Source organism: Chionomys nivalis, chromosome 10 (assembly GCF_950005125.1).
Source record: "Chionomys nivalis chromosome 10, mChiNiv1.1, whole genome shotgun sequence".
NCBI lineage: Eukaryota > Metazoa > Chordata > Mammalia > Rodentia > Cricetidae > Chionomys > Chionomys nivalis.
In genome coordinates this window covers 40,664,370-40,689,133 of record NC_080095.1, presented here as the reverse complement: position 1 = coordinate 40,689,133, position 24,764 = coordinate 40,664,370, and the positions used below count along the sequence as shown (strand labels likewise).

The window sequence follows — 24,764 nt, the reverse complement described above, 5'->3', positions numbered from 1 at the left end:
CTGTGTTGCTGGACCTTCCCTTCATGTCTCTTGGGAGCTGGGACTGTTTCTCTATCTTCCCTGGTATTTATCAAGCCATATTCCACACCTAAAATATACTAAGTCACTTTGCCGGCCAACTAAATGGTTAGAAAGCTTGTGGGGACGGGCTGGAGAGATGGCTCAGTGTTTAAGAGCACTGACTGCTCTTCCAGAGGACCCAGGTTCAACTCCCAGCACCCACATGGCAATTAAGGTCAATTAAGGGCTAAGGGCACAGCCTTAGCAGTAGTTAGCATGTGTGAAGCAGGAAAGACAAGGGAAGCAGAAGGAGGGGAGGGGAGGGGAAGGGAAGGGAAAAGAGGGAGGGAGGGAAGGGGTGGAGAGGGGAGGGGACCAAGTAAACTCAGTGAGAGAACACAACAGTGAGCAGCCTGTTAAATACACATCCGCTCTTTCTGAAGACTGCCCTTCCACCCCTGGGTTTTTCTTCCTGGTTTCTTCTTTTTAAATACTGCGTGCTGTCCTAAGGAATCTTTGGCTTAGAGACAGACATATTGGACCCGATCCCTGTGATGGCTAAGATGATCAGTGCAGGATGGCCGATGGGAATGGAATGTCTGCTCAACAGCTGTGTGACCTTAGAGGCATCTTATCCTCTCTGCGCTCTGGCTAAACAGACAGCTCGAGCACGCACAGCTATGCACAGCTACGCAGCCCTAAACCTCCAGCAGCTCCAATCCTGGGCGATGCTGTGATCCCAAGTCCATTTCTGAGACAGCAGACTCAGCTCAGAAACGGTGGTCTATGGAAATCTTAGTCCCACCAGTACGGAGCCATAAAGAATTCCCGACCAAAAGTGACTCCGGCGTATTAATTGCAGCAACAACCCAAGCACTACTCTGTAAGAGGCCAGTGGCGTCCACACAGCAGATACAGTCTAGCCCCTGGGGAAAGCGAAGCAACCTCACACAGGCTGGTGTAGAACATTCTCCAAACCTATTTGCTAAGGGAAGAGTAGCTGGAAAAAGGTCAAGTTGAGTTGTCTAACAGGGAGAAACACAGGGCTACACGCAGGACAAGCGTTAGATGGGAACCTCTTTTTCAAAACTTCTATAATCACATTTATCAAGTTTCCCAGTTTTGCATGTATGTGAGAGAGTATAACTGCATGTGTGTCCATGTTCACATGCACGGGTGCACATATGTAGAAGTGTGCACACACATGTGAAGACCAAATGTTGATGTCATGGATTGCCCTTCACCTTCTATGCACTACGGCAGGGTCTCTCACTCGATGCCAGAGCCCACGGTTTCACTGGCTAGCAAGTCAGTTTCCCCAGTGATCTCATCTCTGTGTTCCAAGTGCTAGAATTTCACATGGGCCATTATGTCCTTAGGTGTGCACTAGAGTCCAAACTCCAGTTCTCAGGCTTGCTCGGCAAGTGCTTTGTCACTGAGCCACCTCTCCAGCCCCTACACTTATTAATATTTTATTATAGCTCCTGGGTTTGCTGTTTTTCTTAAGAAAAATCTTCTTTCTCATAGTTAATGCACACTTTTCTAATTCTCTTTATTATATGTGTATATTTGTTTGTATGCATGTGTGCATAGCAATTTCTTTTGTCCGTGCTGAGATTATTTTGAGACTTATTTTATACCATGTAACATATCATTTGAATTTTTGAACTGTGTATGTGTGTTAGCTTCCCAAATAGGAAATGGAAAAGTGAGGGAGAAGGAGACTCTACCAAGTTTTATTTCTAACTAAAATGTCAAAGAATCTACCTTAGATGGTGTATTTTATACTATGTAAATTATATCTTGAGTATAAAAAAAAAAAAGAAAAATCCTAGGCTGGTGATATGGCTCACTGGGTAAAGGTAGAGACGACCCTGAGAACCCATCTAAAGGTAGAAGGGGAGTACTGACCTCAAAGTTGTCCTCTGACCTCTGACCTCCACACAGCACCATGTCACACACGTGCATGCCCATACTCATACATACACACATCAGATACAAATTTATTTTTAACATCTAATTTACAAGGCAAGGTTGCAAGTCACAGCCTGAGATTTGGGTGGAGGCAATGAATCCTCCCCATCAAGTCCCATGTCAGAGCTTAGCCAGGACCACCCCCTCCAAGACTCAGTTTTCTACTTTAGCCTAGCTTTATAGGTCAATCCCTGATTGCACAAAGCAAGCCTGCAGCCACCTGGGACACAGCCCATCTCAAGTCTTACCCCAGGTTCCCTCAGAAAGCCAAGCAAACCTAGGAAGCTCTCTGCCCTTGGGACAGGCCCCAGGGCATAGCAGGGCATCATGGACAGGACAACCCACCCAAATCAGGTCAAGGAGGAGTGAGAGCCAAGGCCGGACAGATATTGTCTGACACCCAGAGGAAAAGTCGTGCTAAACATGGAGAAAATTAACGAGGTAAAAAGTCAGAAGGAGCTAGAGAGAGGCTAGCAGGCAGAGGAGGCAGGCCTGGAGAAGTGTTTGCAAGACTCGGAATCATGGGTTTTGAGGCTTAGCTTACAGGCAAAAGTAAACAAATTAAACCCCTTTGTATCATTACCATCATCATTGCCATCATCCAGAACATCATCCTCACCACCACCATCATCATCACCACCACCATCACCATATTTACCAGGATGTCCTGTAAGTAGAGGAATATAGATACAAAACGGGGCTGTCTAAATTAGTTCTAAATCAATGATTTTCATCCATCTAAAGACACATTTGAGAAGCTGAACAGCTATTCTGAGCGAAGCCATGCTCAAAGGAGAAGATAAAAACCCTTCCACCAGGACCAAGGTTCACTTCAGCAGAAGGCCCCAGTGGACGTTACCAGAGTCCCAGGCAGAAGCCCACAGGGTGGGGGCGGGAAGAGAGCAAAACTGAGCCAAGAGGAAGAGAGGAAGAGGGAGGCACTTCAGGCCTCCAGAGAAGCATGAGAGGCCGGAATGCTTGCCACCAGTGGCTGGACAAACACCCACAGTGGGTCACTGGGTCAGGGCTGTGATTTGGGACAGAAGAACGACAGAGGCCAGACCTCTCTGTAGAAGGTCCTGACTACCAGTTTGATCCTTACCACGGAGACAGTGGGGAGCCATTGAAGACTGGGGACGGGAGGAGGACCCTTGCGAACAGTCATTTAAGGACGATTACGGAGCAGCCCTTTGTCTGAGACTTATTCAAAACCGTGTGTGTATTTCAAGTGGCACTTAAGACACAAAGTCCTAACACTTTGGCCCTATGTCGTGTGGACCAGAAAAAGAAGGTTTAAGGATCTCACAAAGAAATGCCTCATTGAGAAGAAAAACCAAGGAACCAAGCCTGTGGTTCAGCACAGACAGCCGCAGCATCTGGGCGATTGCAGCACTCTCTTTAGAGTCTGGAATGTCCTCTTCGGCAAGGGCTGCTCAGCCTCCTGTTCTGGAGGTAGGTTGTTATGTCAAAACACTGCGTTGTGTAGGGCCTGAGGCAGCCAGAAGGAGCAGAGAACTGGGAATAGCAGTTTCAGCAGAAAAGGCCTTCTGCTTCTCCCAGAGCATTTTGGGGGTTCTGCTTGTTTGTTTGTTTTTGTTCTTTTCTTCTGGAGTTGCTAAACTACATAATCACACACACACACACACACACACACACACACACACACACCCTGCATTTCCTATTGGAGCAATAAAAGTTGACTCAGAGCTGTTTCTAAGTGCAGGGCAAGGCGGCAGGCAGTGCCGCTTAGGGGGCTATGGAGTCGGTGGCAACATCTGCTCTGAAACAGCATTTGTGTAAGGCCGGTGAGGAAGTCAGGCCTGGGCTGCTACCACCGCAGGGTGCATTCTGCAAACAGAGGCAAAGCCTAGTAAGCCAGGGGCAGGGCCTAAATTTTGTGTGAAGCTCAGCCAGGCTGCACTGGAGAAGCAGACTGCTCCAGAGGACCCCACAGTTCCAGGGAGCAGGACTTGCAAGGGGCCCCTCCCTGCCACTCTGCCAGTAGCACCAGGAGAGACAGAGAGGCATTTCTGGTCTAGTCGTGCAACAAGGACAGGATAGATCATAAATGCAGAGTTCTCTTTCTCTGGGGGTCAGAGGGGTGCATGCTCCTCCCACTAACCTTGGCATCTCTAGGACTTCATGGTGGCAGTTCTGGTCAGGAGATAAGGACCTTGACAGACAAGTTCCGAAAAAATTCTATATCCCTAGAACAAGGGGGTTGAGCAATTCAAGGTAACTCCTCCCACTGTGGGGCTTTTGTTCTAAATCTTATTCCCCTTGCGGCTACTGTGGGACTAGACTACCCTGAACCATCTTGAGTTTTACACGCCTTCCTCCAGTCTCTGAGAGCACACAGATACCCGCCAGGGACTGCGCCCGAATGTTTTGGTCTAACAAACGGTCACTATGCCAATGGCATACAACCCGTACAAGACAAACCAACAGTTGGCGTCCAAGTCAAACTCCACTGTTTAGCTGGGGACACCAGCTATGAAGAAACCCTAGCACACCAGGGCACCGGTACCTGCCACTCTGAGCAGAGGCTGAACTAACCGCTCGTGCACTTCAGGGAAAAGCACTGCCTGGTGACTCCTCGGCCCAGGACAGTCTGTAAGACTGACATCTGAGGAGACAGAAGGACAATCTTGCACAAACCCAGCACATGCTTCTTGGTTGTGTCGTAGAAGACTTACGTTGTTCCTCTCCTACAGCTGAAGCTCTCAAGAGGAACCTGTTAGCCTTCTATGTGCATGGCTTGGCCCCTGTGATGGTCTGGATGAGAATAGCCCCCACAGGCTCATATATCTGAATGCTTGGTCCCTTCTTAGTGGAACTGTTTGGGAAGGATTATGAGGTGTGGCCTTGTTTGAGGAGGTGTGTTGTTGGGAGTGGGCTTTGAGTTTTAAAAAGCCCATACCAGGTCCAGTCTTCCCATCTCTCTTTAACTATTACTTGTAGATCAGGTGTAATCTCTCGGCTACTGCTCCAGAGACATACCTGCCTGCCTGTCACCACTGGTCCCCACCATGATGGTCATGGGCTCACCCTCTGAAACTGTAAGTCCCCCAATCAAATGCTTTCCTTTATAAGTTGCTCTGGTTATGGTGTCTCTTCTCAACAACAGAAAAACAGTCGGCTTCCTGCAGAGCAGCATTTGGGTAGACAGAGGACCCCTAACCTGGCCTGGGCTGCAGGCTGTACTAGGGACCTCACTAGAGAAAACACATGAGTCACCCTCTCCCCCACACCCATCGACAACACAGACACAGAGTCTCGAAGGCCCTGCACATTTCCTTTAGGCACTAAACAAGCTTCCCCTTTGCCCAGAACACAATAAAGGAATTAGGACCCACCTAAATCTCTGCAGCTGATACTTCAAGGCTCAAAGTCTGGTTGGCCAGCTCAGACATACATGACCTGTGACTCTTCTTTATAGCTAGCCCCAATCCTGCTACCGGTGCAATTCTGCTAATTCAAACAGCCTTTCCGTTAAGGCAGGGTTGATAGTCATCTTCTATCTCCTTTTCCTGCTGACGTCATCCCACATTTTCTCTGGACAAATGAAGGTATAGTTCCTGGCACAATGTTCAGCCTCCCTAGGATAGACTATAGTAAGTACTAGAAAACGCCTGCTCTCCTGAGTAGGCTCCGAACTCTCACGAGATCAGCAAGTTATCAGAGGTTAAGGGAAAGGCAAGGAAACAAACCAACCGGCCAAAGTTAAAGAGTAAAAAGAATTCAGGGACTATAGCTCAGGCCCAGATCTGTCGTGAGCATTTGCAATGCAAATCTGCGTTTTGTTCACCACCATCAAGATCTTGCACAATAGCGTGTGTATAAACATCCACGCCAACAAAGCCTGACTGTGCAATCACGCTGTAATTACAGGCAGGCAGGAAGCTGCTGCTAGGGACTTCACCATTCAACCTCTAGAACATCCCATCTCCAAGTGTCCACGGCCTGTACACATTCCTGCACACATCACCATGTCCCTGCCCACAGCTGCAGCTTCAAGCACAAACCAGGGAGCCTGGGCGCCAGCCTCATGGCCTCGCCAAGACCCTCGCTACTCGGCAAAGATGTCATAAACTTCTCAGCTGTTTTTTTTTTTTTAAAGACCCAAAGCCACGAGGCTACGGAGGACTGCAGGAACCACCATCAAGTTCGCAGGCACATTCCTGCAGCCCTAGCAGTTTTAGAACACAGAAAAGAACAAGATGCGACGGAGTCCAATGGAAGCGGCTTTCTGGGTTTTATATAGAAAACACTCACATATGTACGTGGGTGTGCTGACAGTTTTTATGGCTAAATTGCAAAGTGTTAGGCCTTAGAGAGCTTACTGTTGGGTTCGGGGCGTGGCGGGGAGGGAGGAAGAGTGCAGAGTCGGGAGGGGCTTGTTTCAAGGAGGTTTGGGAACAACTCGGGTTTTGTTTGTTGGAAATGGATAGGACTGTTGACCCAAACTTCTGAGTTGCTCGGCTCTTCGTCACTGGAAGGCCGAGCAAACAAAAGTAGAGGGAAAGTTCCTGTAACTTCCTTCCTGCAACCTGGTGGAGGGCTGCGTAGAGGAAGGGAACGTTTCCCAGGGAAACGCCGGGAAAGACTGGAAAGGCGGTTGCCCGTAGCTTGGAGAAATGGGGCGCAGGGTGGAGGGCTAGCTCGGGATTCAGGTTCTGGAAGGCCCCTTCCAGGCATCTCTGCTCTCAGAAGTCGCTCCCGGAGAGTCGGGCCAGTCCCGGGGCAAAGCAGCCACCTCAGGGGTGCAACACTGGCCCAGATCTCCGCCGCTCTGCCCGTCTTCTGCATCCCCACCCCCAGCGCCCCAGGGCCCGGTCCGCGCCGCCAAGCCGGAACGAACCCCGGGTCCTCCCCAAGCTAGACGTCTGCGCCCCCGCGGCGGGAAGGACACGCGGTGTCTACGACTCACCAGCACGCTGAATCGCCGGGCAATTCCGAGGGGCGCGGGACTCGGGCGAGCGCGACCCGCAAACTCAAACTTTGTTGCTTTCGGGACGGCGCAGTCGTCACTTCCTTGCCGGCCGGCGGCGCGGACGGGCTGTGACCCAGCAGCAAGCGCGGCGGCGCGCAGGGCCCTGCAGCCTCCCGCCCCGCCCGTGCCCCGATTCCAGCCCGACCCTCCGAGCCCAGGAGCTGCAGCCACTGGGGGAGCCACGCTCCAGCCGCCCCCTGTGCTCGGTGGAAGTGAGACCAGAGGCGCCCTGTTTCGGTCTGGAAGGTGGCGTTGGAGTGCAGGAGTTGAATTCAATGGACTCTAGAGAAAAAAGTCCCCCACCGACTCCCCCCCCCCACACACACACACATACACTCAGTCGGGAGGGAAGGAGGGAGAAAGGGAGGAGGAAAAGATTTTTATTTGGTATTTGGACTAGAGAGGTCATGTGTGAAAGCAGTGAGTGATTTCCCTAAATAATAGTGGGCCTACTTCAAACTCCAGCCTCCTGGTCTCCGGCCCCTTGAAGGTCTGCACGGGTTGTTCTGTCACTTTCCGCGGGTTGTTCTTGCTCACGACATTACCATGCATTGTGTTTCAGGAACTATGTCATCACCCAAGCCGGGGCTGGGAAATAGTCGTTCTGTTCCCTTTCTTCTCGGATTTCCACCTCTTCCTTTGGCACTCTCAGAGTCTTTGGAGCCTGATGCATTCGGGTGTCATCACAAGCCAAAAGTGATTTACACGGTGAATCCCGAAAGGAGGAGCTTCGGGCGACAGTAATTTTGAAGTTTATCATTGCCCAAAATAATTTTTCGCAGCGTATTAAAATTTACACCAGCAGAGCCTTTTGAGTCGCTGGTAAGCATTAACAAAGCAGTCAAACAGCAGTGCCCAAAGAAAGATTCCTAATTCCCTTCGGCTGCAGAGAGGACTAGGCTAGCCTTTGCTGTGGTTTTCAAAAAAGGGAAAAAAAAAAAAAAAAAAAAAAAAGCAGACAACCCAAACTACAGGGCAAGGCTTTCCCAACAGAAACATTTAGCCCCATTGAAACTTGCCCTGGAAAACAGGGACCTATAAAAGGCCACTCAAAGACCTCAGCTAAAGCTGTACAAGTTGTCATGTTGTTGTGTGTGTGTCCACCCCCTTCCCTCCCCTCAATACTGCTCCTACCAACACATTGGCCTGATCATACCTCTGGTCCCATGTTTAATCACCTCACTAAAGCTCAGAAAACCCCAGACTTGAGTGAAGGTTTTGTCTCAAAAGGTGATGTGAGGCTGATAGAAAATGACATGACATCTTCAGAATGCCCCCCCACCCCAAGTGCCCCACCCACAGGGAAAGCCGCAGACTTACTAGACAATTAGAAGCATGTAGACCCAAGCTCTCCTGGCAGCATGAGTTCCTCCTTGTTGCAGCTGCTAATGGACTGCTTCTGACTGACTTTTACTGAGACATTAATGTTCCATTACAAATACAAAATGTATGATGAAAGAAAAATAGTATTATTTTAAGAAGTAAGTCTATCATTAGGCTTAAATATAATTCTTTGACATTCTCGTTATATCACTCTATGATGGAGTGATGGCGTGGTGGAGGTGCTGCCCATTTTAATTTTGGAATAGAACTAACTCCTTACGGCAAGACCAGGCTTCAAAAGAAAATGGTGTTACTCCGTATTTGCTAAAACAAGAGCAGAATATTTCTTTGTTCAGTATTTTGATTCTAATCCTCTGTGGCAACTTCATGAATATTCAGTATTTCTGCATGCCCAGGAGTAATTAGCCAGCTTACAAATGTGTGAAGGCCTGACATTCACACATGCACACACACACTGCTTTGTCTCCGCAGAGTGTGGCATTTGCTGGAGTCCCAGGACATTGTGTGGAGGATGTGTCAGACAGCTCCCTGCCAATGATCTCTGCCTCCTGGCATTCACACCCTTACACCATCCCTTCCCCTCCACTCCACTGACAAACAGAATGTGGCAGCAAGTGGTGCCACCTCTGAGACCAGCTCATAAAGAAAGCTGTGGCTCCCATCTTGGGTGCTCTGTCTTGCTCGTTGTAGGGGAAGCCAGCCTCCATGTTCTAGGACAGCCCTGAGCAAAGGAAGTGAGACCGACCAGCAACCACTTGAGTGAGTCTGGAAAAGGACTATACTTCCCTCCCCTCTGCCCGCCCCCCAAGCCTTCCAAAGTCTCTTAGCCCAGGAAGCAACTTAACAACCTCATCTCAGCTAAGCTAAACTTGGATGCCTGACCCACAGAAACTGGACCAGGAAGAATGTTTGCCACAAGATGTTCTGTGTGCACATGTGTGTGCATGTGATATGGGTGTGGGGACTGAAGCCAGTCCCTGTGCACGCTAGGCAAGCAACCCCAGCCAAGTCGCTGTGCCTTTCGATGGCTGCCCTACAGCTACGGATTACTACCACAGGCGGCGACGCATGAGACAATGGGGTCCAAGGACAAACTCACATGCCCTTGGCAATCCCCCCTCTGCAGAACAGAATATGGGGAAGGAAACAAGAACCCTAAGCAGATTTAATATAACACCAAAATCTGAGCCTTCACTCCCTTTGCCGAACAAAGGTTATCTTTCCTTTTAAACTAGGTCAGAGGGTGTGGACCGCTGCTCCGTCCCTGGCAGCCCTGGTATTGGGTGTCACCTGCTTCAAAGCATATACAGATGTCTTTGAGTCACAAGAATCTATATCTGTCCAGGCATCCCTTTCTTCCTCGTCAGAGCATCTACACGGGATTCTGAGACCTGGCACAAGGAAGCTAGGTTCTAGAAGGAAAACAGACCAGAAGTGGCTTTACAGCTGGCAGCCAGAAGGGGTAGGGGACTGGGAAGGATCTGTAAGCAGAAATTACCTGGGGATGTAGCTCAGTGGTAGAGCTCTTGTCTAGGATTTTCAAAGCCCTGGGTTCAATCCCCAGGACCACCAGAAACAAAATAGAAAAATAAAAATAAGAAAGCTATGCCACATTGGGCTAGGGAGTATAGCCTAATGGTGCAATGCTTGCCTGTCACACCTACAATCTGGTGTTTGATCCCCGGGCAGGGGAAAATCTCCACAAAAATGAATTAATTAACATAGTTAAGTTTGAAATAAAAACTAAAAGCCATGCCTGGTGACACGGGCCTGTAAACCCATCTCAGGAAGCTGAGACAGAAAGGTCACAAGTTCAAAACCATCCTGGGCAACTCAATGAAACCTTGTCCCAAAATAAAAAGTTAAAAAAGGATATATCCCGGGGTGTGGTGCTTGGCTAACATCCCCAGGGCCTGATGTCTAATCCGTCCTAAGTACTGTGACAGTAATAACGATAATAATAATAAATATAAAAACTAGAAAGAAATTGTGTGGTCCTGAAAGCGAGTAACAGACTCACTCTGATAAAAATCACCTCCCTGTTGCTTCCAGGGCTCAGAAGAATAGGCTGCCCATGTGACTGAGTCTTTCACTAGCATACTTCCTCTCTGGCTGGAGCATGTTATTTACTTTCCAAATACAAAACCAAGTTTTCGAAAGCAGGAAAGATGTCACCCTCCTTTAGCCCTGACCAGGGCAAGCAACTGCCTGTGACTGCCCTAACATTCCGTCTCCTCAACCACTCCTGCAGAGACTGGAAAGAGACTGGAAAGGCCGGCCGCCTCTGGTTTCCCTCCAGAGACACTGGGCTCTGACTTTTCTCATGTGCAATGGCTGCAACCGCTGTGTTGCTATGCCGTCATCCGGTTGCTATGACTCGTGAGGTGGTGAATGTGCCAGAACGTGAATCTATTAATTTAACAGGAACTGGGCTCAGCACATATATTCCTTGTTAGGTCATTTGCTTTGCTACCTAAACCACATCCAGTGTCCTCAGCAATAGGCATATTTCCTAGAGTCTAGCTTTGCAAAAATGTCAAATGCCCTGGCTTTTGAGTGTTCTCAGTTTTATGTGATTAAATCACCATGATGCAGATGAAGGCAAAGGGATCAGTTCAGAAAAAAAAAAAAAGGGTGTGTGTGTATATGCGTGTGTGTGTGTAGTAATGGTTAAAATATCTACTCCTCATTCTTTATGCATGTAGGTCGTCTCTGCAGGATAAGCATGTACTGATGTTTATGGGATCCCTTGATAAACCTCAAAAGTACGGGTAAAAAGCTCCGTGCCACCCCACAACCAGTCCGGATGTTGTATGCAACAAAAGGGATCCTGTCCCTTTCTTTTGTGTTGACCGCACACACGTTTTCCATTCACCCCTCAATTACCACTCGCAGAGTGACTGCTCCTGGGTGTGCTAGGGACTCAAAGATGAAAGGGACAAAGTCTCTCCCTAGTGGGAGAAAATGCAGCAGGAGCAACGCTAGCCTCCATATTTGCAGAAGGCAGGAGATCTCAGACAAGGGAGTTTAGTCTGGGAAGGCAAGCTCTAGTTCACTACCCATGTTTTTCCTTTAAAAAAAAAATAAGAATTATCACAGTGTGTTGTATTGAGTAAGCACTACATCTCGTAGCGTTTGTTTGGGTAGGCACGATATAGTTGTGTATTCGGACAGGTGAGGATGTCAAATATATCTCCCATATTCAGACAAAAAAGTGTGAAGGATCTGGGTGCGTAGAATGGTAACAGCCATGCACCGGAGAGTCTCTGATGGGCTGGACATTAAGGTACTGTCCTATTGAATAGTTTAATGAAGTGATTTTGCCTTCTAAATCTCCCATCCTTGGTAAATAAAAGATGGAGTTCCTTGAGGCCTCTCTTACCCAGAATAAAGACCTTCCACCCAGTGAGGCATAAGCCAGCTCTGAGGCAGGCAAACACATCCCCTTTGTAGCTAAGTCTACAGCGGGAAAGGGAGGCGGAAAGAAAGGAGAACCCAAAGCTCACTTTCCTTCTCCTCCCCCTCTCCAGCCCTTAGATGGGTGCCAGAAAGGTACGGCACCTATTGAAAACTGCTTCAGACACAGAGGGGGCTTCAGAACACTGGGGGTTCCAGAAGGAAACTGTTCCTAAGGTTGATTTACACCAAGCCAGGAACAGCCCTGTCAAAGTGAATCTGCTGGTCAAACCTAAGAAAACAGACAGAAGGGGTGGACAGCTCAGCAGCTAAGAACACTTGTTGCTCTTACAGAGGACCTGGGTTCACAGCACCCGGGAAGCTCACAGCCTTCCATATCTCCAGTTCCAGGGGATCCGATTGGCCTTTCCTGGCACCATGGGTTGGAGACATACACGTCATCTTCACATGTATGTGTAAGCTAAACACACACACTAAAAATAAATGGCATTGAAAGAAAGAAAGCCGTCAGAATCCCTGACCTGAGCCTTCCTGGTGCCAGCACTTCCCACATGCTGGCACTGCCCTCCTAGGGCAAGATGAGCCTGCAGCATGCTCAGAGGAGGATCATGGGAATTCGGAGGAAATCAGGGCTGCCTTGGGAAAAGGAGAAACAAACGCAGTGGTGGGGAGAGCGTTGCTGGAAAAGGGATCACAAAGTTGCCCACAAAACAGCAACAGAGCCCTGAGGAGTGAACGGAAACTCGAGCAGCTGGTAGTTCAGTGTGTTGGTTAGGAACGAAGGTTCCTCACGGTCCACAGACTGTCTTCTGTCGGTCTTTAGTGCGGATTGTGTGACTGCGGGCAAGTTTCAAGCCACCCTACTTCCAAGGACTCTGTTTCAAAAAAGGAAAGGGAGAGGAGAGAGAGACTGGCCCGATGCTCCATGGGTTAGCGCACTTGCTGCCAAGCCTGACAACCTGAGTTCAAATCCTGGAACCCATCATGGTGGAAGGAGAGAATCGGCCATCCCAAGTTGCCCTCTGGCTTCTGTGTACACACAAAATGAATAAATAACAAAGAAAGAAAAGGAAGTGAAAAATGGGATCATGAGTCTATTAACACAGTTGGTGTCTAGAGGTTAGAGAAGGCGAAGGAACAAACTCTCCCATAGAGTCTCATAAATTTTAGGAGCATAGTCAGTACTTTAACATTAGCCTGTTTATCTTGTGCTGGACCTTTGACCTAAAAACCGCAAGGCTGATAAAGTAAATACTAAACCCTGCGCTATTTTAAGCTATCACGTTTCTGATAGTTTGTCACAGTCACTACTGTAGAGTGTGTAGTGCAGGGACATTGATTTTCTCAATGTGACGTTTTCTGGAAAAGGCTTGTACCGTGCATATCAAAAGCCCTTGTTTTCAGGTTAGAACCTGAACAGGAAGCTCTGGGAGGAACAGGTAGAACCCCAGGAAGCCGGGTCATCGGGAGATTTCCAGAGCACCAAGCTGTTAGAAACTCGGTGGCATCAATCCCAAACCACATGAAACGATATTGAAAGTGCAATCGGGACGCAGTCTTCTGGATTTGGCGTGAGCTTCAGGCATCACACGCTATGTCTTCAAGTTTTTCTCAGACTTATTGCTTGTTGTGGATATCAACTATCCCACAAAGACCCATATGTTGAAAGTTTGGTCCCCTGCTCCTATCACTGGGAGACAGTAGAACATTCAGAGATGGGTCTAGATGGAAGGAAGTGGTGTCACTGGAAGCAGGGCTTGGGACACTAGCCACTTCCCGTCTCTCTCCTTGCTCCCGCCGGCCATCATCTTTAGATCCGTGGTTCCACCATGATGGACTGTGCTACCAAAGGCCCAAAGCAACAGGGCTACAGAAGCAGGTACTGAGATCTCTGAAACCGCCAAAATAAAACCTTTCCTTCTTTAAGTCGGTTATCTCAGATGTTTTGACATGATAGAAAGCTGACTAGCATTCATCCGGCAAGCCACAATGTGGAGGCCAAGTACAAGAGCAGTCAATAGGCCTAAGCCAGCAGGATCAACATTCTGTGAGGTTTCTGTGTATTCAGCAACCCCAGGACTCCAGAGAGGCGGCACAACCACGCAGGCTCCATCATTGCGTCTTTCCTTTTCTCAATGAATGGAAAACACAGAGTCAAGAGTCAAGGCATCATGCACAGCATTCCTGGGATCCAGGCTGCCCGGCAATGCGTGATTCTCCTACAGTCGTGCCACTCTCTTCTTCCTGGTTGAGACGGGTGAGTGTTTGCTGGCTGGCCCAGCTCAAAGGTCAGCGCTCATTGCACTGCGGGAAGGAAGTGTTTTCCTAAGTATCCTCCATAAATGCTGGTTGTGGGACATCAACTTTAGCATAATATGGGAGGCGCCTTCTGGGTTCACTGCCAAGAGGGCTGGGCATCTGGAGGTTACGTTAGGGCCTATAGCTTCCTCAGAAAAGAAAGCCTCCTTCCCTGTATATGGTTATATCTGGGTTCCAGCAAGGAACCAGGTCTCTCTAAGCAACTTTTGTGGGGGTGGACCTTTGTGAACAAAATTTCATCGGAGTAGCTTCTAAGAACCATGTGTGGAAACTATAGCTGGAATTCCTGGACAAAGCATAGCTCTACACACCTCCTAATTTATCCCTTCCTACTTCCCAATTCAAATTGAGTTCCCCAGAAGTCAGTGAGGGTCGCATTGTATGACCAGATCTATCTATCTATCTATCTATCTATCTATCTATCTATCTATCTATCTATCTATCTATATCTATATATCACTGCCATGTAGAACATCCTGTCACCTCCACAGGAGGATCGGTAGTCACAATTTTTTTTTTTTTTTGGTTTTTCGAGACAGGGTTTCTCTGTGGTTTTGGAGCCTGTCCTGGAACTAGCTCTGTAGATCAGGCTGGTCTCGAACTCACAGAGATCCGCCTGCCTCTGCCTCCCAAGTGCTGGGATTAAAGGCGTGCGCCACCATCGCCCGGCTTCCACAGGAGGATCGGGATCCCCCATTGCCCCTTTTAGAATCTTAAAAGTTATTTTACTTGAATGGCCTTTGTTCTGTAATGTTGGGCTCTGCCTGCCTTCCTGACACATTTTTTGCCCTTTGCACCCAGTTGAAGGGTGTGGTCACTGACTCATCTTCCAGGACTTAAGGCGGCCTGAGTCCAGTCAATGAGTTACCTCCCACCTGATGTGGTGGCAAAGGGCCTCAGGCTGTTGGGAATCTCTCTGTGAACCAAACCCCAGGTTGTGCTTTGATGCTAGCAGTGTCTTACAGCTATCTCCTCTTCCAGACAGAGGAACATGGCAGCCAAGGTCCTGGAGCCTGGGTCTCAGTTATAGTTATAAAACATCTGCTTTAGAAATGTACACCAATTGGACCTGGAGAGATGGCTCAGCAGTTAAGAGAACTCGTTATCATTGCAGAGGACCCAGGTTCTGTTCCCAGTGCCCGCATGGTGACACACAGCCATCTGTAACTCCAGTTTTAGGGGATCTGATGCCCTCTTCTGACCTCTGCTGCCATCAGGCACACATGAATGCACAGACACACATGCAGTCAAAACATTTGACCAATTTTAAAATCATTTTAATCAATATCAATTTTAAAAATCTTTTTATAAAGAAAGCAGAAAAACATAGTCCATGTTTCAAATAAAGCCCTATGGTCATCTCAACTTGACTTCAGATGGCAGACAAGATCATGTCAGGAATCTTTTCTCTTGCATCCTGGTGACTGGCAAGCCTTGCCATATTTACCTTAGATGTTGATGGAGGTGATGCAAGAGATGAGTTGCACATCCTACAATCAACTGCAATGTGGCAATCACGGATCTTCCCAGCATGCGCGATTTCCAGAAATCAGCTAGCATTTGGAAAGCTACAGTCTTCTCCCATCTGTAGAATTATGGGCTTCTGGGGATTTTTCTTAAAAACACACAAAGCAATGACGTAAAAAATTGTCTAAAGCCAGTGGATACAGTGATCTCAGGGGTTATGGACATTAAATTAAAGTGAGACAAATGTCAAAATCCCTAAACAAGCCTCCAGTTGCTCTTCCCATAAGTGAAACCAATACAAAGCAATATGGGAAGAGGAGAGCAGTCAACATGGGCACCTGCACCCTCTCCTCCATCCCTTGCCCTAGGATGCAGCAGAGGGCTATAGGCTATTTCCCCATGCATACCTAACACTTGCATGCTTGCAAGGCTGGAAAGTAGAGTCAAGGGTTGCCCTTGATTCCAGATTATGTTTTATATAACTCTTTTTTTTTTTTTTTTTTTTTTTTTTTTTGGTTTTTCAAGACAGGGTTTCTCTGTGGCTTTGGAGCCTGTCCTGGAACTAGCTCTTGTAGACCAGGCTGGCCTCGAACTCACAGAGATCCGCCTGCCTCTGCCTCCCGAGTGCTGGGATTAAAGGCTTGCGCCACCACCGCCCGGCAACTCTTTTTTCCAGAGCAAAGTGCAGCCTGCTTAACTGTCCATCACTTAGGATTCCTACTCTCTAAACTTAGGATGTCACCCTGGTGGTGTGCCTTAGTAGGCCATCTTTGCTTCGTGAATCAGGGAACGAGAACAAAGAACTGTCAGTAGTCTAACTAACTACTGCCATAAGGAAAGGTGCTTGTTGGTTGGTTGGTTGGTTGGTTGGTTGGTTGGTTGGTTGGTTGGTTGGTTGGTGTGGCTTGGTTTTTGAGACTGGTTTTCTCTATGTAACCCTGGCTGTTTTGGAACCCACTCTGTAGAGCAGGCTGGCCTCAAACTAACAGAGATCCTCCTGCCTCTGCCTCCCAAGTGCTGGGACTTAAGAACATGCACCACCACTGCCTGTCAAGATGTTCATTTTTTATGTCCCCAGAAGTCCTGCATCCATGAGACTGGCAGGCCCATTTGCTAGCTTACAAGAAGGACAGAACTCTCAGCTCTCCACAGGTGTTGACAACCTCTCCCCCCTTTCTCATATAACATACCCCCCTAGTCCACCGGCTAATTCCCCTCCTACTCATGATCCCGAAAGCCACATTAGCAGTCTGGGCCAAGGGGAAAATGTTCATTCAGAACTGATGACAGATCAAATTAAAGAGCAAGACTGAAAGTAGGGCAGGACCTGGCGGCGGGCTGAGAGATCCGGAAGCTCGCTTTCAGTGCAGACGAGCAGAGGATCACGGTAATTCTGGGCAGCTAGCAGCTGTATTGTCAGCTGCGGGGTCCAGTCAACGAGACGTCTAGATTGGCTATGAAGTAAGTTGTATTTGACACATGATCTACATTTCTCTTTTGACGGGCAGTTCTCAGCATGCTCCAGGGAACAACCACACTGGTTTTCATTTCATGCCTGCAGAGAGGAATGAGTGGGATTAGGCTGTTTCCAAGGTATCCTCTCGCTGTGAAGTTCCTGTTCATACATTTGCAACAAGGCTGCGTGGCATACGCATTAGGCACTTGACCTAATTTAAGATAATGATTGCAGAGACGGCTATGATACAGAGGAGGGAAAAAAAAAAAAAACATTATTAGAAATGAAGACGCCTGAGCGCTGAGCCCATTTGCCACTCCTGGTGACATCGTAGACTAAGTCACCTTACTCAACCTGGAGGATTCAAGGATTGCATGTAAACATAAAATAACCCAGATGCCTTGGGGATATGGCTTTACTGTACATCATGAGGAAGTCATTCTCCTTGGATTTCTCGAATGCTGCCACAGAGGAGTCTCCCAGTCTAGTTCTGCGCATCTTCCAAAAGCCTTTGACACCTGCCTGCCCCCTTTTATTTTTTGTGAAAAAAAGAGCGAAGTCTCAATTTCATATGAACCAAGGGAAACATTGGCCAGAATATATTTTAATAATATCGCCCATCTCTTGTTGTTTCATTTACTTTTGTTTTGCTTTCTATAGATGGCAGACGACACAAGTTTTCCATTCATGAAGATAATACAAGCTTTTCTTTAAAAGCAAGTTAATTATGAAAACTCCTTAAAATGATTAGAAAATGGCTCCAATCTGTGGATAAAAAATTGTTTACCCCAAGTCAGAATTTTACTGTGTAACCCTGGCTGTCCTGGAACTCACTCTGTAAACCAGGCTGGCCTCAAAGTCACAAAGATCTGCCTGCTTCTACCTCCCAAGTGCTGGGATTAAAGGTGTGTTGCCACCACTGCCTGGCTGGGTAAGAAAACAGTTTAATGGTATACTCTCCCACACCCAGACAAGTCTCGCTATTAGCCCTAGCTGTCTTGGAACTCACTATGTAGACCAGCTGTTCTCTGCCTACTCGGTGCTTGGACTAAAGGCACTTACCACAACACCTGACTTCCTCTCTGATTTGAATGATTCAGTTTATATTGGGTGAACTGGATAGCATGTGAATTATATTTCAATAAAGATGCTTAAAGTAAATTAGGGTGTGAGTATCTGGGTCATGAGAGAGCATTTACCTGCCATAAATAAGACCTTGGGTTCAATCCTAGCACTAAAATTCATGAATTATAAAGTGTAAATTATCTTCTGTTGGGCTTTTTCTTCTAATATGGGCTCCCAAGACTGGGAAGACAGCTCGGCTCATAAAGGCACTTGCTGTCCTTCCAGAGGATGGGAGTTCAGTGCTCAGCACCCACGTCTGAAACTCCAGCTCCAGGGTATCTGACACCCTCTTCTCCACTCAAGGGAGCATGTGCTCACATATTGATACACACACAATTAAAAATAAATCTCTACTATCAGCTTCCTGTTTAGATTTTGGCCGATTGTCTGGCACTGAACCAGTGCTGACCCTTGACCCCTAGAGACTTGGAGGGGTGTCTTAGGCCCCACAGTTCTTCTAAGATGGTTAATCCCCTGCAGCAGACTACTTTTCCCTTGTGCTACTGCCAGCCCCAATCCAAGCCACCACCTCTGTTGACTGAATGGCCATGAGAGGCTTTTTGGTATCCAAGGACAGCAGGAAGTCCTTGTCCGAGTCTGGGGAAGTTTTCAGAAGTGAAGTCTGATCGTGGAACCTTCCTGACTATGCTGTTGCATTCTCCACCCTCACCCCGCCCAACTCTGAATAAAGTATTGGCCTCTTAGCCTGGATTTGAGGTATCTGTGACAGAGACCTAATGGGCCATCCAGCCTCTCCTCCGCCAAGCCTTTTCTTCCTCTAAGACAGTGATGTGACATGATTTACAGTCACCGAAGGCTGCTAAGGGTGTGCTTGAGACATCATTGGCTCTCACTAACTAGTAGTCAATGAACCTGCCTCTTCCCTCACCTTTGTTCCCTTGTCCTGGAATGTGTTTTTCTCTCTGTTGTGTGACAAACATTTCTTAGACACAACAATCATGTCTACTCACCTCAGGTGGGGAACCCATGACGGACCAAAGTACGGGTACTACCAAAGTCCAATTTGGTGAACCAATGAGTTTTAGTAGGCTTTCTTACAGGGGCAGAAATGACTCAAAGACAGATATGTCACCAAGGCACACCCCAGCATGGTGACAGCTCACAAAGCTGGGACCCTGGAGCACTCTGCACATAGCCTGCAGGCAGCTCAGCAGGTTGGAGTGTCCTTCCCGGTGCCTCAGTTGATCTAAACCTCTTCCAGGCAACTGGTGTGGTCTCAACCATCTTTGCAGCTCAGTTTTTGTGAGTCTTCTTGGCAGCTACACACTTCTGAGAGGCATCTTTGCAGCCTGGCTCTAATTAATGAATCAGAGGAGTTAATGAATCTGGTCAGATTCAGGGACTTCCTGAGGCTATCTTGTTTACCTTCCTGTTCAAGGAGTTTTCCTGCAGGATCAAATGTTTCAATCTCAGAAGAAGCCGTTATGCAACACTCCCCCTTTATTCTCCTGTTTCTGACAGATTCTTTTGAACTCTGTCCTGTGTTGCCTCTTCATGAAGGACTCCCTTGCCTCCTATGTCAGGTGAAACTCCATATTCTCAGCTTTCCTCTGTCATGAGCCTGAACTGTGGCAGGGCAGTTGCAAGCACAGGATTCTACAGCCAAACTACCTGAATTTTGATTTGGATTTCTTTGGGTTTCTTGTGTGTGTGTGTGTGTGTGTGTGTGTGTGTGTGTGTAAATGTTTTGCCCATATGTATATATGTGCACCGTGTGTATGCCTGGTGCTCTCCAAAGTTAGAAGAGGGCATAGGATCCCCTGGAAATAGAGTTACAGACAGTTGTGAGCCACTATGTCGGTGCTTGGAATTGAACCCAGGTCTTTTCTTTAAGAGCAGCAAGTCCTCTTAACTGCTAAGTCAGCTCTCCAGACAAAAACTACCTAGGTTTAAATGCTAGGTATGCCTCTTGCCTCAGCTGTGTGACCTTAAGCATGTCACTTTATGTCACTGGGCTTCCATTTCCTCCTATGTAAGGAGGAGATAATGATGATACCGTGACGATTACAAGCACCCCAAACAATGTCTGCTCCATGTCTTCAAGCACAGAGTCTGGCATATTGTGAGCACTTAATAAATGTTAGTTGTTATTATTAGACCATGGGTCATTATCTTCTGCAAATACCAGGTCCCTCCGTCTTCCTTGAGGGCAGGGAGTATGTTTCATTCACCATCGAATCCCTGAGAACCTCGCATGTCTCCCAACACCCGTGTTGTTGAATACAGATCTTAGAATGGGGGCTGGGAAGGTGTCTAATTTAGCACAGCTGTCTGGGGGCTGATCCTGGATTCTCAAGACCATTTCTCTCACTTTAGCCTAAGGAGGCCACACTCCAAATCTCTGTGCTGGCATTCAGCTTTCAGATCTGAATATCCAGTCTCAGTACAAGACAGGAATGCCCCCAGATGGTGCGCAAGGAAAACCTCTGCCACACAGTTCATTACCCATATCCTCAGCTCCTCCACCACCCTCTGCTCTAGTTAGTCACGATGAGGTGTGGACCACACCCAAAAGGAACAGGTCACGCATTGCCGCCTCAACAAGGTTTGCTGGGCCAGGTGCCGCTGGGTGCTGAGGAGGCCAGGGAGGGAAGGTTTGGAACCCTGGTACCAGAGAGTTTCCTGTGGAGTAGCAGGGTCAGTTCACATCTGTGTGGCTAGGCCGATAGACAGGCCTAGGTGCACACGGAAGGCAGGATCTGACTGGGAACCAGGATAGGAAGTCAAAGACTAAGGCAAGAGGTGAGCAATACAGACAGGAGGCCAAAGGGGCTGGCAAAGGTCAGAGTCCAGCTGGTGGCAGCTGCCAGCCCGGGGCCCAGCAGACAGAGGCCAGGGTGGGGGCTGTTGTCCTGGCTCGCCATTCTTTCTTTCTCTCTCTAGATAAGAGATAAAAGACAGAGAGGAGGCTGCTCTGGACTCCCCACCCAGCTGGTGAATAGGAAGGCAGGGGCAGCAGTCACCACAGGCCAGCCAAAGGGCTCCTGTCTGGACCTGCCTCGGCAAGGTGGCGCTGGCTGCTGGGTGGACGGCCTGCTTCCTGGCAACCAGCAACAGGGCAATGGTGGACACCGAGGACAACGTGGAGCACTGGGGCACAAGGCCTAGAATTGGCTACTAAACCCGTCCGGTAGCTTCGTATTCCCCTCGTCCTCTGTGCTTAACTCCCCATTAAAAACAAAACAAAAATGAAGCATTGGGATAATTGGGATAATGCCCAGTGCTTGCAAACTTATATATATATATATAAAATGAAAAATATGGCATGGGCATCATGAAATTTCAAAAAAAAAGAAAGCTGGGTGGTGGTGGCACACATTTTTAATCCCAGCACTTGAGAGGCAGAGGCAAGTGGATCTCTGTGAATCTGAGGCCAGCCTGGTCTACAAAGAGAGTTCCAGGATAGCCAGGGCTATACAGAGAAACCCTGTCTCAAAAGAACAAACAAAAAACAAAGAATAAAAGCAAAGCAGGGCTAGGTGTGGTGAGTGACCTTAGTCACAGCACCCACACTTGGGAGGCAGAGGCAGGGAACCTCTGTGGGTTTGAAGCCAGCCTGATCTACACAGCGAGTTCTAGAATGTTCACTGGAATATCTACTGCTGTCCTGTGTAGAAGGACAGCATCTTTCCACGCGCAGAGTCCCAGCCTCCATGCACAGTGCCAGCCTGACTCCAGCCAGCACAGAAGCCAGCTGGTGCGGGAGCTTCTTAAGAAAAGCAAAGCAAAGCCGGGCAGTGGTGGCGCACGCCTTTAATCCCAGCACTCGGGAGGCAGAGGCAGGCGGATCTCTGTGAGTTCGAGACCAGCCTGGTCTACAAGAGCTAGTTCCAGGACAGGCTCCAAAGCTACAGAGAAACCCTGACTTGAAAAACCAAAAACCAAAAACCAAAAAAAAAAAAAAAAAAAAAAGAAAGAAAGAAAGAAAAGCAAAACAAAAGACAACAGCAAAACCAACACTAGAACAAAATAAATGAATAAAAGCAGGGGCCACCTAAACAGTAGGGCAGCCCTTCTCAATAGTGTGCTTCCTGTAAGAACGTCGTATCACTGATCTAGCGGTGATGTTGACATGCGTGGGCAAAGTTTGAGAGCAGGATGACAGGTGACATTTGTCACTCTTTGGCCACTTACCTGTGGGATCCTTCTCAAATTCCACGGAAGAATCCATTTAAGGAGTAACGGCAAACGTTAACCAGCACTCCCATCCCCCACCCCAGCAATTTCATTTCTGCACTCAGTCACCCAGGTGTACTGCCCTGGGACTCCGAATCAGGAGGCCACAACAATCACAGAGCCCAGTGGACACAGGGCTGTGTCAGCCTTGTCCAGATCCCAGAGGAACAGCGACTAGGTCACCGTTCAGGCCCTGCCCTTGGGTTTACTGCAGCTTGTCAGGTCTCTGGAGAGCTTAGATAGCACTGCTTTGACCTCATTCCCACTTATGCCCTGGCCCTGGCCCTGCAGCCTTCCTCGAGCTCCTTTCCATAACCTCTCTTTAAAAAGAACTTGGATCAGCCCGTTGCTGCTGCATGTTCAAGTCAGAGCTCTGCGCAATCTGTGTCAGTCTCTGAATACGAATGGCTCTGAGGAGATTCTGATCTGGATGTCTGTGCTCCGTGATAGAAACCACTGCATAGTTCTCACTGTAGACCAGGCCTGGTTCTCACCCTTGTCATAGGGTAGCTGAAGTCTTTCAAGGTAGATCCATCAGTACCAATCTCCTTTTATAACTGAGATGCAGAGGAGTGAGTGGCTGGCCCATGGTCGAGGGCCTACATCAAGGTAGTCCCACTCTAAGATTGGTGTTCATTTTTTGGGAAGGGAGTGTTTGAGATAGGGTGTTTCTGTGTAGCCCTGGCTGTCCTGGAACTTGCTTTGTAGACCAGGCTGGCCTCAAACTCAGAGATCCACCTGCCTCTGCCTCCGGAGTGCTGGGATTAAAGGTATGCGTCACCACCACCTGGCTAGATTTGTGTTCTTATTTCCTGTTAATGGTTGTTCCCCTATCACACACGCACACACACACACACACTTCCCTACGTCATATATCTATCATTTTGCATTGCTAGGTATTATACCCAGAGCTTCATACATGCTACTTGAGGGCATCCCTAACCCTCTGCTGTCTCTTTTGAGGTTAAAATCCTCTCAAATCAAGCTGGAAACTAAAGAAAAGTAGTGATTTTTTTTTTTATTTTAAAGTTGAATGAGTAACTGTCAAAATATCCACCAACTGCATTTCACCATCATCATAAACACAAGATCGGGCACCAGCATCTAAACCAAGTCCTAAGGAACAAGACAGCTCCTCGTTCAGCTCCTCATTCTTCCTGTCTTCTCACTGCAGTGGCCCGCCTGCTGGATGGAGTTTTCCGGGAATGAAATCAGAAAACTGAGCAACCCACAGCTCTGATCTTCAGAAGGGACGTGTCCAGACAGACCCGCACAGCCCTGCAGCATGCCCTTGACACACCCACTGGGGCCAGACCAAGCTGGCGATGCCACAGAAGCTTGTGGCTCGTGTGAAAGTCTGTACAAAACTTAGCCTAGAAGGGAAAAAAAGGCAGCAAGATGGTTCAGCAGGAAAGGTGTCTGCCGCCCAAAGGTGCAAGCTTGGCGGCATGAGCTCACTCCCTGGAGCCCGCGGAGAGGGAGAGGTGAGAGGAAAGAACAGGCTCTACAAAGTTGACCTCTGACCTCCACCCTTTCCCCCGTCACACACATAATAATTAAACTAAAATTTTAAAAGATAGTTAAGAAGCAAAAAACTACACTGATAGAGATTTGTGAAAGAACACAGAAGTCAATGACAAGAGGCCCAACAGCTGAGGCGGGGACAGGTTCAGCAAAAAAATAATAAAATAAAATGATTTTGGATATAACTCTTAAGTATTAAAAAACACCCCTGAGTCTGTACTTATATAAATATGTGATGGTATTTATTTATGTTCAGTGCTGAGGACTGGACCCAGACCCTTACTAAGCAAAGCACTCTACCACTGAGTCACACCCCCAGCCCATGTACTCACATGAAGGTTTTTATTTAATAAAAGGTTCATTTTGGCTTTTAGTTGGGGGAGTTTGCCTATGAGTAACGTGACTGTGGCGGCCACTGGCATCGGAGGCCCCGGAGTCAAAGCTGCAGGCCGCTGGGAGTCACCCGATGTGGGTGCTGAGAAGAGAACTCGGTCTTTCGCAAGAGAAGTACCCTCTTTTAACCACTAAACCCCTTCTCCTGCTCATATAAAGGTTTGAAAGAATGAAAACAAACAGTTCCTGATCAAGGTCAGCATCGACAAACGTAAATCATGTTGACATTATTATCTTTGATATGAGGTCATGACCCCAAATCCCAAAACTCAAGTCTACCTCATGAGGAAAACAAAACAACAAAAACAGGGCTGGAGAGATGGCTCAGCGGTTCAGAGCATCGCCTGCTCTTCCAGAGGTCCTGAGTTCAATTCCCAGCAACCACATGGTGGCTCACAACCATCTGTAATTAGGTCTGGTGCCCTCTTCTGGCCTTCAGGCATACACACAGAAAGAATATTGTATACATAATAAATAAATAAATATTTAAAAAAAAAAAAAAAAACAGTAGTCAGGTCCCATTAGAAAGCCATCCTGTAGGATAACCCACCAAAG

General features: G+C 47.9%; 1 protein-coding gene across 1 annotated transcript in view; it reads right to left on the bottom strand.

Annotated features, from left to right (window-relative positions):
* The window catches only part of Mideas (mitotic deacetylase associated SANT domain protein), a 67,790-nt gene extending 60,778 nt beyond the window's left edge, over positions 1 to 7,012 (bottom strand). The window contains exon 1 of the mRNA XM_057782431.1: positions 6,905 to 7,012. The gene's annotated coding sequence lies outside the window, so the exon portion shown is untranslated. The remainder of the gene's footprint in view (positions 1 to 6,904) is intronic.
* Between the last annotated feature and the right edge of the window lie 17,752 nt (positions 7,013 to 24,764).